Genomic DNA, 15,649 nt, shown 5'->3' with positions numbered 1-15,649 from the left:
TTGACTCTGGGGACAGCAGAGCACCCTGACACTCACTGCTAACCCAAACTGAATTCCATGTCTACAATATGAACTTATTTCCCCATTTTAAAATGCTTTTTGTGGTCAAAGGAGATATATAACCACTATGACAATCCACGAGACAGCACGAATTTATGAAGAGAGAATTACTGAGTCAGGGCAAGAAAACATCTTTTGGAATTGCCTCAGATTCTAATATTTTTCCTCAATAACTTTGCCAAGGAATAATGGAGAAAAAACAAACCACAGTCTGGTTTCTGGGTGGCTAAAGTGGTTATATCCTGGGCATAAAATACCAAACAAAACTATCTTCTAATAAAAAACTTTCCTTCAAATGTAAAATTGATACCTTTTTCTGGTTTATGGATAATTTAGCTTGATTACTATAATTGTCAGAAAAATGTTGAAATATAACTCTCCTCTTCTTTAAACAAAGATTGTCTTACATGCTTGGGATCAATCCATCGACTCTTTTGCAATGGTGGAATAACTCAGAGGGTAAAGTTTTAAAGGGACACAGTCAGGCCTGTCCTGACCCACCAAGGAGCATGACATTCCCTATGACTGCTTAGTACAGGCAATGCAAAATGAGCAAGAAGCCAACAGCTCCCAAAGCATTTCCCAGCTAGGGGAAGGAGGTACATAATCCTAGGCCCAGGCTGCAGGTGCAAAAGAAGCATGTGAGACTTCCTGGAGGCATAGGGAGTGCAGGACATGATGTTGTCCCCAGCCAGCTGGAAGCAGGCTGCCTCCAGCCATGCTCCTAAGTCAAAAAGCCTCAAACCACTTCGCTGTTCTCTTGCTCACCACCCCCAAGTTTACACACTTTAAGACACAATTTTATCAGTGTGATTGCTTCCCAGGGAAAACGAATTCTTTGTATGGTTCCTTGAAAACATATACAAGACCCGAACACAGAAAATATTGACACTTGTCATTACCGTGATGTTAACTTCAATACCTTAGTGGTTCCCATTAAAACACTGACAGCATTAAATGCTGTGCACTGACAAATGCATTTGCCACTGAAATTAGATCACCCAGTAAAGAGACAGACCATACATGCTCAGCCCTAATTTTCTACATTTAGAGCCTAAAAGGAAACTGTCTTTTTCTCTCTGAAGTACTGGAGAAACTGGCTGGAATTTTACTTATAGAGGAGGCATTTGCAATAAGGTAATGAGCTACACTATCATTTTTAAATTACTATGGTGAGGCACTTTCTGAAGTGGATTGTCCATCTCTGGTTCTTATTTCATACTCTGATAACTGAAATACTGGGGGTTTTATTGTCAGTTTTAGACAGTGCAGAGCTGACCTCCTTGAATCAAGCCAGAAAACTCTTATATGATGCTGACCCTTCATTGAGAATAAACTGCTTGTTCACACATATCAGAGTCCAACACACTCTTCCCCCAGTTTCCCAGTACAAAATAAGAGATGTCATCATCTAACAGTTTGGCAAATGGTACCTTTTGCTAATTAAAGCTTGGAAAAATTTTACTTCTTGTGTAACTTTTATCTGTCCAGTTTCCTTTATGGGGACATGAGGTCATGAGCAGCAACACTGAAGACTGACACTGGGGGAACAGTGGAGCTGAAATTAGGGTGTACAATGTGTATGGGGAGGTGTTATTTACATTCCAATTAAAATTAAAGATTGCAAAAATGGGCCTGACAATATTCAATTGAAAAGCTACCGAGAAATTAATAATGAAAATCCTGCATAGCCCTGGCCTCTGTTTACTTACAGACTCACAAACCATTCCTTTCTGAACCACAATGCTCTCTACAAGCTTTTCTTTAGTGTCATACTTTGCACAATAGCCAGCTCAGAGAGAGACTATAAAAACTCGCTGCAAACATTTAAAAAACAGAGAAAATTTCTTGGCATTACTGATACAGGCCTTCATAACACCTTAAAGCTGCTTTGTAGGGGTTTTCTGTTGTTCCTCTGTGTGTTTGTTTTCAAAACTCAAGGTCTATTTCCACAGTCAGGTCAAACATGGAATTTCACAGTGTATGTTTGGCATGCTCTCATTCATCTGTTCACTCTTACAACTTCTCAGTTTCTGTCACTCAGAGTAAAATATTTCATCTCCCTGAAAGCTTAAATAGCAATTGAAATACCATTAACACACTAGCAAAGTCTTGCTCAGCAATACAGTATTTAAGTGATATACCATATTTGGCGTTTCTGCTGTTGCATAGTGTAACAGCTTTGTTCAGAATGCTTTACACAGACTGGAATTTATTGGGATCTATTCTAGTGAGTAATTTGTTCTAATTTGCTTGAAATATGAAATACCTATTAGTTATAGATCACACTTTTTTTTTTTTTGGCTCTCCAATATTTAATGTTCAGTTTTATGAAGACTAAGAATTGGAAAAAAGTCCAGAAATAGGTAGAATTTACAATCTATTAAGATTCCACATATAATCTTCTTATCAGTAGTTCATATTAAACACAGAACAGATGAACTGTAATGTAACTTTCATTATAAAGAACAACAACAACAACAACCACAAAACACATAAGTGATCAAAAGCAAAAAACTGTAGTATGAATAAACTAGTGAGATTGTTTTATGTGAAATCTGATGGGGAATTTGTTACAAGGGGCTCTTTGGTTTGGAGTGTACACAACTTAATACTGGTAGGACTGTTTTGCACGTAATGCTCCTAAGGATAAAACAAGCTCCCTTCATAGCTTGTCTGCACGTTGGCAGATGTCTGTTGTTAACAAGGGAGTCTTGCATACTCTGTTCTCTCCCGGAGTTTTAATTTTGTTCTTTTATTTCTTTGTCAGTTCCTTTTATCTACAATGAAAGTCACACATCCTGAAAGCAGAGTTCCTTGTGCATATGGATGCCTGTCTCCAACATTACCATATATATACACACATGTTTTCTAATTCTATTATAAGAAAAAAAAAGAAATCAAGGAATAATCTTTGGGTATATATTGTTTAACATATTTGGAATTTGGATTTGAATCTTCACTCGCTGTTTCAAAATGGTCCTAAACAACCTCTGATCTACCAGTTCCACATACTCTGTTTTATATTTGAGACCTTCTCAGAAAATACAATGCTTAATGTTTTGTCAGTTCTCAGATCTCTGCCCTATCAATAAAGAGCATGCTTCTGGTGTGCAGGGGACAACACTCATCCCTGGAATATCACCACAGAGGCTGCCTTTTGTACATTATATAACCATTATTTAGTGGTTAAAATGAATGGCATGTCAGAGAAGCTTTAAGAGTGAATTTCTATTTTATATGTACATTAGCAAATCTTCAGAGGCTACCTGGCTAATTGAATACCATCATAATTCCCCTGCACTGAGCCTGTGGAATGAACTGCCATTCAAACATGGAATGGAAACAGAGACTGCAATACGGCAAATTTAATACAAAGACTTTTAACAGCGATTGCCAGAGGAGCTCTCAAAATTAATCACTTTCAGACAGAACAATGTTGCTAATTCCTATTTAAGTTTGAAATATTTAACACACTGATCTTCTCAGAATGTAGTTCAAAGAGTGTACTCCTCCTCTGCAGAGGCAACTAGGGACCAAGCTTCTTTAATAGGATTGCAAGAGCCCCAGAGTGCCTCTGCAGTAGCTTATAAAGATGGTGGGTTAGCCTGGTTACTGGGATATTTACTCCATCAGTTTAGTTCAACAATAATTTTTAAAGAAAAACAAGCCAAAACGAAGGATCAACAATGGTCCCCTTTTCTGCAGATCAACAGGGATCATCAGGGGCTTCAGCCAGAACAGCCAAGACCCAGGTCTCACCATATACAGGGTTTTGGAGGTACCCACACACCCGACCTGTAAGTCAGATCTGTTTAGTTTCCCAGCATGTGCTGATCAGTTTGTGTGTCAAACAGATGCACAAGTAAACTGCTTATTGTCAAGTCTCTCTTTCTTTTATGCTTTGTTCCCCTTGCCAAACAAACATGCTCAGGTTGTACGACTGATCATTGCACACCAGCTGCCAAAACCCCCTGCAAGGAAAAAAGACACAGATGCCAAGATTGAGGTGAACCAAGAAGCTGAGTGCTATCAGCACACCAAGTCCTGCTGTAAGGCCTGGCCTGTTGTGGAGACATTCCCCAAGAACAGGGAACAGCCTTATATGTACAAATTAAAGGATTCATCAAGAAAGACCAGAAAGAAAACAGGAAAATAAATAATCCTTTAACCTCAGCAGCTTTTACCAATGTCCTTAAAGCTCAAATTTGAGAAAACAGTAGGTTTGGTTAAGAGTATTATAACTACCAAATCTATTGGTTTTCAAGTGTCATGGAAACATTTTATGTGAAAACCTCTTACAGATCTTGACATGAGTCTCAAAGATTCCCATTTACCTCACCTGCCTTTAGACTGAGCTACATGGAGTTCATTTTTTCTACATAAGATGCATGAAAATACATTAAAAGTAATCTAATTTAATTAAATGTTGGCTTAATTGCATCTGTTGGAGCTGAACTCTCAGTAACAGTTTGAGTTTCCACAACATTTTCACAATTTAAAACATTATTTTAAAAGTAGAATGCTTATGCATTGACAGAGCTTTTCTAACGTTTTTCTGTAGCAGATAAGGAACTAAAGAAATGAAACATCCAAACTCCCAAGTAGACCCCAGCTATGCCACAAATCTCATCCATCTTCCTCCTGTGGAACAGGATTTATGGACTTTTAGTCTCCTAATAAATGCCTTGAATGTGTAAAGGTAGCATATACTGTGCACAGTGTCACACAGAGGGCGAAGGATACTGAGGTATGTACTATGGCCACAGTGCAGTGTGGCACACAGTGCACCATTTGTAGGGCCTTTGGAAGGAAGAAATCTGGGAGACAGCTGTCTGCCATCATAGGCAACTAAATCAGGAACATGTGCTTCCCAGTTATCATATTTTCTTTTTAAGTAACACCCTCAAATATCTACACACAAACACACACAAGCACATGCGCACACAGAGCCTCCAAACGCATTGGCAAACGATTTATTCACTACTCAGTACTGTATGTGTTCTAGCATACAAAATCCCAGCTGCTTAAAACAGTTTAGCAGAAGTATATATTGAAAATCATTTTCAAAGACCATGGAAGTTACAGTGAGTTCAGGGAACTAAATTACACAGATTCATCTTGTTGCTGTACTGTAGATTAGTTTTCATTATATGACTCCTGCAGGCTATTGAGTCTAAGGCAGTTATAGGTGGCTCTTGTGGGATGAGACATTGTTTCCTCATCTTTTCCACCTATATTTGATGCCCACTTTTCAAGCAGTTGCAGACTGAAACTGTATAATATAAAATCACACAACATTTTTTATTTTGCTAAGATGATGATGAAGGTATATAGTAATTTCTTCCCTTCATTGGCCTATCAGAAGAAAATGCAAATGGAATTAATCCTCATTCTACACAAAGATCAGTTTCTAAAACATTATCTCCTGCTCCAGACATCCATAGGTTGTATCCACTAGGCAATATGAGAACCACTGCAGTCTTTCCTCCTCTCCGAGCAAGTATGACATCGAAAACTGCTAGAGACTCTGCTACTTCTGCTTCCAGTTTATCAACTGACCATGTGCAAGTCACCTTTTCTACATCCCAGTTACTTCAGTTACAAAAACTGCTTAATGAAATCCACCTCTGTATGGTACTCAATTGGAAACCCAAAGCTGAACTCCTATTTTCATACTACATACCACTTCTCTTCATGAACAACACTCCCCACTGCCAGCAAAAAAGTTAATATCAAAGTTATTGCAGCATTCACTTCTCCTAAAAAGTTTCAGTAAAGCATACAGATGTTACATTCTTCAAAGTACCTGCTGGCCAGCTTCAGGGTGGACTTTAAACAGGACTAGATTACTTCCTTCCTATTACTTTATGCTAATGCTTTTATCATCACACGCTAACCAACAGGAAAAGATAGTTCCTGTTCTTGAGGATGTTAATGTAAAAAGTACTGATTTTATGAAACTATTCTTTTAATTATGTACTTGAAAAACTGCTTAGATACATGAAAATTAAATAGATCTAATGAAGTGGAATGGAGTGCTAAGTTTAATTAAACAAATTAAAAAATTTGCAAAAATTATATTAAGTGATCTTTGAAATGGAAATGTTGTACTGAGTTCTATACTTCATGTTTAAACTACAGCTGAGTAAAATACTCCCAAATGTACACTGGTAAATTCTGCAGGGCAAACCAAGTACACCTCTATAAATAAAATTTCCTACAAATATTTGCTCAGATGAAAAAATTGTCTGCACTTTGTCTTTTAACAAACATCCTAGCAAAGAGGCTGTCTTACACACTTTTTTTTCTACAAACAGTGAAGATCTACTGAAACTTAAGGGGAACAACTTTTAAAATAATCAACCTGAGCATCTGTATAATGCCTGAAAACCTGAGTACTAGTGCTGTGCTTGCCCACATACCCTACTGCAAAGCACCACACAGGTGACCTGTCACAGCTCTCCAGCACTGACCCAATGCCTTTGCTCACAAGATATTTCTCCTGAACAATCTGAAAGCAGAAAAGTTTGCAGAAATTGTCTGCAGAGCAGTTCTGAATACACGTACTCAGGAAATTCAACAGCTACAGCAAAACTGGAATGAGGCTAGAAATGAGCACATTTATGAAGTTATTGGTTTACAGCATTTCCCCTTATTTTTCCTATTTTACCTCAGCAGTCCGGGGGTTTCCACAGACAACTCCCCACATGGGAGGTTATGAGACAGTGACCTGCTCGTCTCCACGTGGGTACAAACAAGTCTTCTGAAGCATTGCATAGTAGCCCTGAAAATTTATGGCAACTTTCCGAGTTTAATGGCTTTTCTTCTTAAACCTTCAATTAAACATAAGAAATCCATACCTCATTAAAAACGTTCTCTACCCACCATGTCTGCTGCCGTTGCAGAAGATGCGCACTACACACGAAGAAACCCTCTCACCACACCACCAACATTTCGGGAAGATTTATCCCCAACCCTCCTGGCTCTCGGAGAAAGGTCGGTCCTCTCACTTCCCCAGCCCTCTGGAATGGCAGTGCTGAGCCCCAAGCCAGTGGGCTGCTCTGCCCACCGAGGGTTTTGTTGGAGCTGCACACCCCAACCTGGGCGCTCCTCACTCCCAGCCTTCCCTCAGCCGCCGGCGGGGCACAGGCTGCTGGGAGGGCCTCGGTTCCCTCTGTAACAGCCACGTTTGGGTTCTTTTAAAGCCCTAGTTCGAAGATGTGAAGCACATGCTGGGCTGTCAGCATAGCACTACGCTGTATTTAAAAAGATGGGACTCACAATCTCCCCGCCACCGCATGTGGAGAGCACAGGCCGTGTGGAGGGGCCAAGGGCGGAGAAGCCGCTTTGGCACCTTCCTGCACTCGTGACTGAAAGCTGCACGTTCCTTTCCAAGAGCCTGTGTGAACACACCCCTTGTTCACAAACACCAACAGACCCTTTTGCAGTGCCCTCAGACCAAAACAGTGATGACAACACTGATGAGCGGCCTAAGGTGAGGTGAAATTTGGCCCAATACATCGACAGTCCTAATACAATACGTCACACACAATAAGGTGCCTTTTGGTCGCTGCAAGGAGGCCAAGCGATGAGCACAGGATAAAATGGGAGCAGTGGACAAGGATGTCTCATAGAATTGGGGCACATTGTGCCACCAACCCCTGGGGTGAGAAAACCAGGTCTGATTTTAAGGTAAAGCAGCACTGGGGTGAGCATGTGCTAACCCACACTGCTCCAAAGCTCTGAAATCCCAGCATAGAACATCTCATTCCAGAATGTAAAAAACACCTACCCTCCTCAAAACAAACACAACTCACCAAAATAAGGCATAGAAAACTGTTTAAGAGGTCTGACTGTGATTATTAGCTTTGACAAAAGGAAGGTCATCACTATCTACAACTGCCTGAAAGGAAGCTGTAGCCAGGTGCGGTGTCAGTCTCTTCTCTCGGGTAACAAGTGGCAAAATGAAAGCAAACAGCCTCCAGTAGCACCAGGGCAGGTTTGGACTGGATATTAGGAAGAATTTATGCACCAGAAAGATTGTCAAGCTGCCCAGGGAAGTGGTGGAGTGAAAAGATGGGTAGATGTGGCACTTAGGGACAGTGCTGAGGGTATGGTTAGAGTCCGTGATCTTAGAGGTCTTTCCTAACAGATTCTATGATTATTTCTTCTCTCCCACACTATCAATTGCAACCAGTTTAGAAAGAGGGGGGGGAAAGAAAAAAAAAAAAAAGGCAGTTTGCCATTAAACCTAATGCCTGAAAAGCTTTCAAAAAGACTTAAAATACGCATTTGTCTCTCTCCATAATGAGTTGAGCTCAGAAGTCACAGAAAGGTCATATCACAAAGGGAGTGGCTCCTGAGGCACAGGGAAGCCTTTATTACTTTAACTAACCTCCTTGAGGGCAATTTCACATCCATAATACAAACTATTCAAACAATGTGCAATGAAAGTAGGTAAATGATCACCTTGTATGTGCTCAGATTTTGATTAGCCATTTTATTTTGCTCTATTTAAAACCTGGCAGGGCTAATTCTTTAATCCAATATTTTTAATGTGCTCAGTTACATCTGAGAGATTTTTTTTTTGTCAGCACAGCTGAATGGCACAGTAATTAATAATAATCCTAATGATCAGAGCTTGGGAAATAAATTTTTACTGAATAAGCAGAATTAAAGTTCTATATAGTTCTCTTGTATCTGAAAGAAATGCCTGCATGTCTCTTTAAAGTGTTATATTTAATAGATGAAACTTGACTAGAGTGTGGCTGTCTTTTAAATATATTGTATAGAAATGGGAATCAGTAGTGTATGGTATGTATTATAAATTTAAAGAAATTCTAAAAAGGTTTCATATTGTGTACTACCTTTGTTTTAGCAGGAAACCTTATAAAGTTCTTGCATTTGATAAAATCACCTATGGACTTTTTTCCCCCTGTGGATCTAGGAGAGGACAAAGCAAACTCTGCTTTGTATCATCTTCCCTGTAGAGTGCTATATGCCTTCTACCTTCTCACTTTTTGGCTTACAAGAGTAGTACCACCTGCTTTGTGTGCAGCCTTACCCTAGTCATGACATAGCATAGTCAAAATTAAGGAATAATCAAATTCAGTGTTTTTTATCCCAGGTGTTGCCAGGTTTAATGCAAGCACAGATGAAGTAGGGTAATACTGAGTATACAGCCCACCCCACCTAGGAACTACCAAACACTTTTCAGACAGCTTACCTCTACTTGGATGAGAGCAAAACAGAGGAGAACCAATTACCATCACCATTTTAAAACACACAGATTAATATAAATAGCCAATCCAGCTCCCATCCAGTGTTCAGAAGAATAAAAGGCCCTCTGATTTTCAATGCTAGCATGGGGCAAGAGCCCAATTGTCCAGGGACCTCTGAGTTTGAGCACTCCAGGTGTGTTTTCATGCTACATGGGACCATTCCAGGGGTACTGCAGATACTCTTTGTGGGTTGTGTTATAAGAAATGCCAGCAATTTTTTCCTGTTTTGCACTCTGTGAACTCCTAAAACAGTCAGTACCTATTGAAAGAACCTTCCTGTCAAACAAAAGGGAGAGAGAGGTTCTGAAAATGAATAAACAAATATATCCAAATAAACAAACAACCTCCCCACACACCAAAAATAACACACAAAATCAAAATCAGTAACAAAACTAAACCAAACCAAAACAAACAAACACCACAGGGAGAGAGGGCAAGGAAATAGTCTCAAGTAACCAGAGATCAGTATCACTAACCATGGGAAAGATGTTTGAGCCAACATCACTGTGTTAGAAGAGGATAATATAAAATGTAGAATAGAAACAATTAACTTTTAGGAATTGCTAATGAAGAAGAAAACTCCAGGACAAAATCTGACAGCACTGGCCCTTCTACCATCATAGAACAGTTCAGGAAAAAGCCACAGCTAGTCTGATACCAGGACAGAGGAAGGCTTCACTCAGTAAAATACATGTCAAGAAAACAAGCAAATTCTGAGCCTCCATCCAGAGAATTTTCTCGTTAGGCCTCATATTCTGACAGTGTCAACCTAGGGTTTCTATTTCCCTTTTTACTTAGAGCAACATCAACTACACATTTCCTTCAGCAACACAAAACAAATGGGATTCTCACAGGACTCTAAGAGGCAGGGCTTTAAGCACAGAAACCCTAATACAGGAATATCACTAGGCCTGCAATAAAATTAAAAGACTTGACATCATGGCTGTACCACCTTTATGGATTTGAGTGGCTCTGAAGAGATTTTCTTCTTGGAAAGATCAAATAGAAAATAGGGTCTAAGGAGTTGGTCAGTATTCTTTAGTGCCTGCCAAAGCCTCATTGCAGCTCTACTTTTGAAGTCACTAACCTGAGTGCTTACCACACTCAAGTGCAGCACAGATTTATAATATGTTTTTATTTAAAGAGAAGAAATAGCCTACAGTACCAGGCATGAGATGATATATATCCTGTCTGTTCTGAATGAACTGCTGTAGCAGACATTAGAAAGGAAGGGTGAGTTTTAAGAATATAGCTTTAGAAAAAAGATTCCACCAGCTAAACCTATTTCATCCTCACTTATATCTTATTTTTAAGAAGGGAAGACAGAATGAATTAAATTGAAAGCCATGTATTAAGTCTTTAGAATTTTCACAGAAGTTTATTGAACAAAACTCCTAAGAAGCTGCTTGCTTTTTTATCCACAGAAACGTATTTATAGGAGCTGAATTCTAATAAACACAGATTGCAGTGCAAAGAAAAAAAGGTCAGCAGTGTGTGCTCAAAGCTTTATTGATGTCTTGTCAATCAATCTTTTATTTTGTTGTTTAATTTTTTTTTAAAGAAAAAAATGCATGTAAGCACTTTTTCTCCTAATAGTGGATTTATTGAGCATTTCAGCAAATCAGATCATAGATACAATAAGCAATGATGGCCGATTATCAACTTTGTGTTTTCAGGTCAGGTTGTAAATTGACCCTGTGTTCGCTTCTCTTCTTTCTGGGGAATAGCTAAGGCCCTTTTCAAATACAATCGTTTCCAATAAATTTTTTTTCCATGCACTGAACCTTCTAGAAGAGCAAGTTTATGTGGGAAAAAGCAACTCTGCTGGACAAATATATACAGTCACATATATTGTCTTCTTGTAAACTAGTTAAAATAATGAAACTGACTCTTAAACCTCAGAGGGGTGAATCCAAGGGATGTAAAACTTTAGAGAATGGCCTTTAACACCATAGTTGGTGTGAGCTCTGTAAAGCCCACTAACAGACTTCAGCTCTGGTCCTGCACAGGAAAGGAAGAGCTGCAGCCCTCCTGATTCTGGTTAAGTGGTCACCCTTTCTTTCCAAGGCAAACCTAACCTTTCCCATCTGGCTGTAGTCCTTCCTCAACACTTGGTTTCCCAAACATTTCCAACACCCCTTTCAGTTCTGTAATTTTCAGAGCCAGTGATCAGCACCTGCACATAGTAATTCAGACAGGACTGCCCATGGCATTCCTATGTTACTTGTCACTTATTCCTCTTGCAACTTCATCATTCTCTTTGGATTTTTATCTGCAGGTTCACATTTAGGAGAAGTTGACACTGAAGTGTCTGATGTGATAGTGGATTCCTTTACCTCAGTCGACACAGTTAATTAAATAGAGCGCAAAGTACAGTGACATACTATTTCCTTCCCTCCAGTATACATTACTTTGCATTTAATTTCCATCACCTTATCTGTACACTTCTTTAGTTAGGTCTTTCGTTCTTGTAAATCGCTCCTTCCCAAAAGAACAGATAAAACCATGCCAACAGAAGAAAGCACAGACATTGCCAGAGACCCTTGGAAGCGTAGAGAGGATGGAAAACACGTTTTACTCCATGGGAAACATGTATCCCACAAAATCCTTTAGAAATTATGTAACACTTGGACTTGCAACTCCATTGATCTCTCCACCCATCTTTTTCATAATTCAGGATACTTACACAGTCTGAGAAGTAACCTCGATATTCCAGCTGCTAACTTTCTGCTGTATAACAGCAGCCTGAGCAAGCATGTAAAGGGGACTCATGGTACGACATTATGATGGTTAAAAAAACAGCATCGTATTTTAAAATATTGTCATTTTTACTATTGCAAGTTTAGAATGCAGTGGAAGTGTCAGCAGGAGGGTGTGTCAGACTGAATAACTATGGGAGTTAAATCACTTCTCAAGGTGTGAATGCAAATGAGGTCACAGAAATGCTTTTTGATTGTTGTCACAAAAATTAGGAAGTTACCTTCTAACGAGATAAATGCCTTCACACATAGCAATGTGTATTGGAACTACTCTCCAGTTTGACACCTCATACATCTGAATTCTACATTACAAACATTTGTCTTTCCTCCTTAGTGCCTGACTAGGCTGTGCCATTTTATAAGGGCCAACAACTGGTCCTAAATAAACCCCACTGCACTTGGCACTACACAGTGACAAAGACAATGAATATGACTTCCCCTGCTTTTATTTTGTAAGAGATGTGACTAGTTAACAGAGTCAAATACATAATACTTTCTGAGGGGGTCAAAACTAGACTGACTGCCACCCCTTACAAAGATCTCATAAGCAGTTTTTAATTTCTGTAAAGGTGTCCAGAGTTTACAGTTCTTACCTGACCAATTCAAAGTAGACAAAAAGTATTCTTGGAAATAATTGTTTTGTATTCCATTTTCACATTTTGCCTTTAATGGCATTTGATTAGTTTCTGAATACTTTCAGCTGTCTGACCAGATAACACATTACTGATACATTTTAAACAGAAGTAGAGTAGAACAATAAATAATGTAAATGCACTTCACATTCAAACTTTTAATAAACTTTCACAACATTTTAATGTATATCAGTGGTCACATGAAAATTCACAACTACAGATAAACAGACCCTGCAATGAGCAATAAATCAAATTTGAGCCTCCCTCCAAAAAAACCCACTTCAGGAAACTGTTTTTTATTATTTGGACAGCTCTGATTCTGTCTCTTGTCAGGGAACAAAAAGCTCTGTCCAAGAAGGGTTCCTCTGAGACAGATCTTGATGTTCTTTTTTAGATAGTTCAACTGATGGGAAAAAAAAAAAAAAAGTCTCTTACCTTAACAAGATGTACAAGATGTTTAGAAAGTTTTCAAAAGAAAATGTCTTTGCAATTATAAACTGGGACTAGAGCTATTCCAGTATATCTCAGCAAGGCTCATCTCTTAGATGCAGGTGAATATTTCTCTCATAAACCAAGATAAAAGTCTTCCTTTAGGAACCATTGTCCCTCTTTACTTCTACTATTCTGGGAACAATTATGTTGCTAGAATATATTTACAATATTACTTTAGACCAGTAAGGTTTCCATTTTGAGAAGCAACTTAATCAGAAAGATACCTGAACTGGGCAAGAGTCTGCAACTTTGAAGTTTGGGTTGTCGATTAAAACTCAGATATAAACTTAACCCTCCATTGCTGACAGGGTGGGATTACATTTACTTTATGAGACTGAATGAAGAAACCACAAGCTGTTTTCTTCTTACCAGATCCACATTACAGAATGTATCCTTATTTTTGTTTTACAAAGCATAAAACAAAATGTCATAATATACTTCTGTAGTTACATAGATTTAAGCCACCTCTTTTAATATGTAAACTGATACTGATCCAGAATGAGAACAGCCACTCCAAGATCAACTTTGGTTCTCCACTTTGAGTAATTTACACTAAAATCCAGACTGCACAAAAGTCAGTGGCAAAAGTCCAAGTGACACCAGGGTCTGAAACTCACCATTCACACCTTATTGAAGCTGCCATGCCCTCAGGTAGCTCAGAGCTATTAAAAAGGATCTCAGGTTTCTGTCCTGCTGCATTTAGTTTGTATGAAATGTACAGAGATTCACTTGCCCCAGAAATTTGACAAAAGGAAGTTTTTCATTTCTTCAACTATTTTCCAGAAAAAGATCACAGAGAACAGATGAGATGGGAACAGAGCCCTGAAGAACATCTGGTCCCAACCCCACTCAAATAGGGTCAGCTGGAGCAGGGTGCCCAGGACCAGGTCCAGTTGAGCTTTCAAAGTCTCCAAGGATAGAGACTGCCCTAACTTCCCTAGGCAATCTGTTCCAGTGTCCAAACAGCCTTAAGGTGAAAAGGTGTTGGAGTTTCTTTACTTAAGTTTAAATAGAATTGCTTATATTTAAATTTGTGCCCACAGCCTCTTGTTCTGTCAAGGAGGAGTGTGGACAAGTTCCTGCCTGCTTCTTCTTCACTACCCCTTTAGATATTTGTACACATCAGTAAGGTTCCCCCGAGCCTGGGGGCTCCAGGTTGAACAACCTCTGCCACCCTTCCTAAGAAACACATTCCTTAATCATCTCTGTGGCCCTTTGCTGAACTCAGACCAGTATGCCCATGTCAGTCTTGCACTGGGGAGCCTAGAACAAACTCTGAATAATTTTACATTCTATATGACAAAAAACTGGGAGATGCAGATATGCAAATATCTGTAAGGGAACTAACCACACATTTCACTACTATTCTTGCATGTTTTACATCAGTTTTTTGACAGAAAAAATACCATGTAACAGAGAAACTGTATGAATGCAAAGAGATTCCTCACCTATGATAAAATATTTACTTGCCTCTGCCAACACAACCATTACTATATTTATCCTCCCAGCATCCCTTTGAGGTAAGGAATACTAACATGCAGATTGTACACATGGAAAACAGAAGGACATGGTGACCTACCTAATATCACACAGGAAGTATGTGGAAGAGAAGGAATGTCTGAGCATGAGGCTAAATGTTTTACAGCAGATGTGTGACAAACTATTAATGGAGAAAAGTTAGAATGCTGCAGAGTTTTAGGAAAGGATTTCCTAGGGCGGATGTTCTGGTTTCCCAGAATTTCACATAGAAATTCCATGAAAGCATAGAGAACTTTTCATCCCCCCATATTTTCATTAAGACCATGGCTGGTCTCAAAGTGGAAAAAAAAAAAAATGAATTATTTACAATCTGTTCAAGAACTATTGTTTTCCTCTGTGTTGTCAGTTAGTTTAGGTACCTTCTGTCTGTCTCCAACTGTTATATCCTAGACAGAAAATATAAGCCCTCAGCTTTTATTTTGCCATGTTAGAACATGTAAAATCCTCTTGCTTCTTCTCATAAAACAGGCTTTCCCATTGCCTTAATAATCCTTATGACCCTTCTCTACATCTGTTCCAGTTTTACTGCACATTCTTGTCCATGGGTGACCAACACTACACAATATTTCTGAGGTTGCACCGCAGCCTCTACAACAGCCCAAGCATTTCCTCTCGAAATACCACTCCTAGTGCATCTTAAGGTTGCCTTTTGTACTGCAGCATCATTTCTTAGAACAATTCTCTGTATAACTCATGATACACAGCAATAGAAGTATGGAATCACTATAATTGAAATATGGTTGGGTTTTAAGGAATTTCTTTGAAGGAGAGAGCAGTGGACACATTTCATAGATTATCACAGAAGTCTTTTTAACTAAGAAGCATATGGAGATGTGAGAGAAAAGAGGAGATGGAAAGGGAGAATTGGTGGGTGTTACATACA

Source organism: Myiozetetes cayanensis, unplaced genomic scaffold, assembly GCF_022539395.1.
Source record: "Myiozetetes cayanensis isolate MyiCay16 unplaced genomic scaffold, myiCay2020 scf16, whole genome shotgun sequence".
Lineage (NCBI taxonomy): Eukaryota > Metazoa > Chordata > Aves > Passeriformes > Tyrannidae > Myiozetetes > Myiozetetes cayanensis.
The sequence above is the reverse complement of the archived record's forward strand: the minus strand, read 5'-3'. Positions refer to the sequence as shown.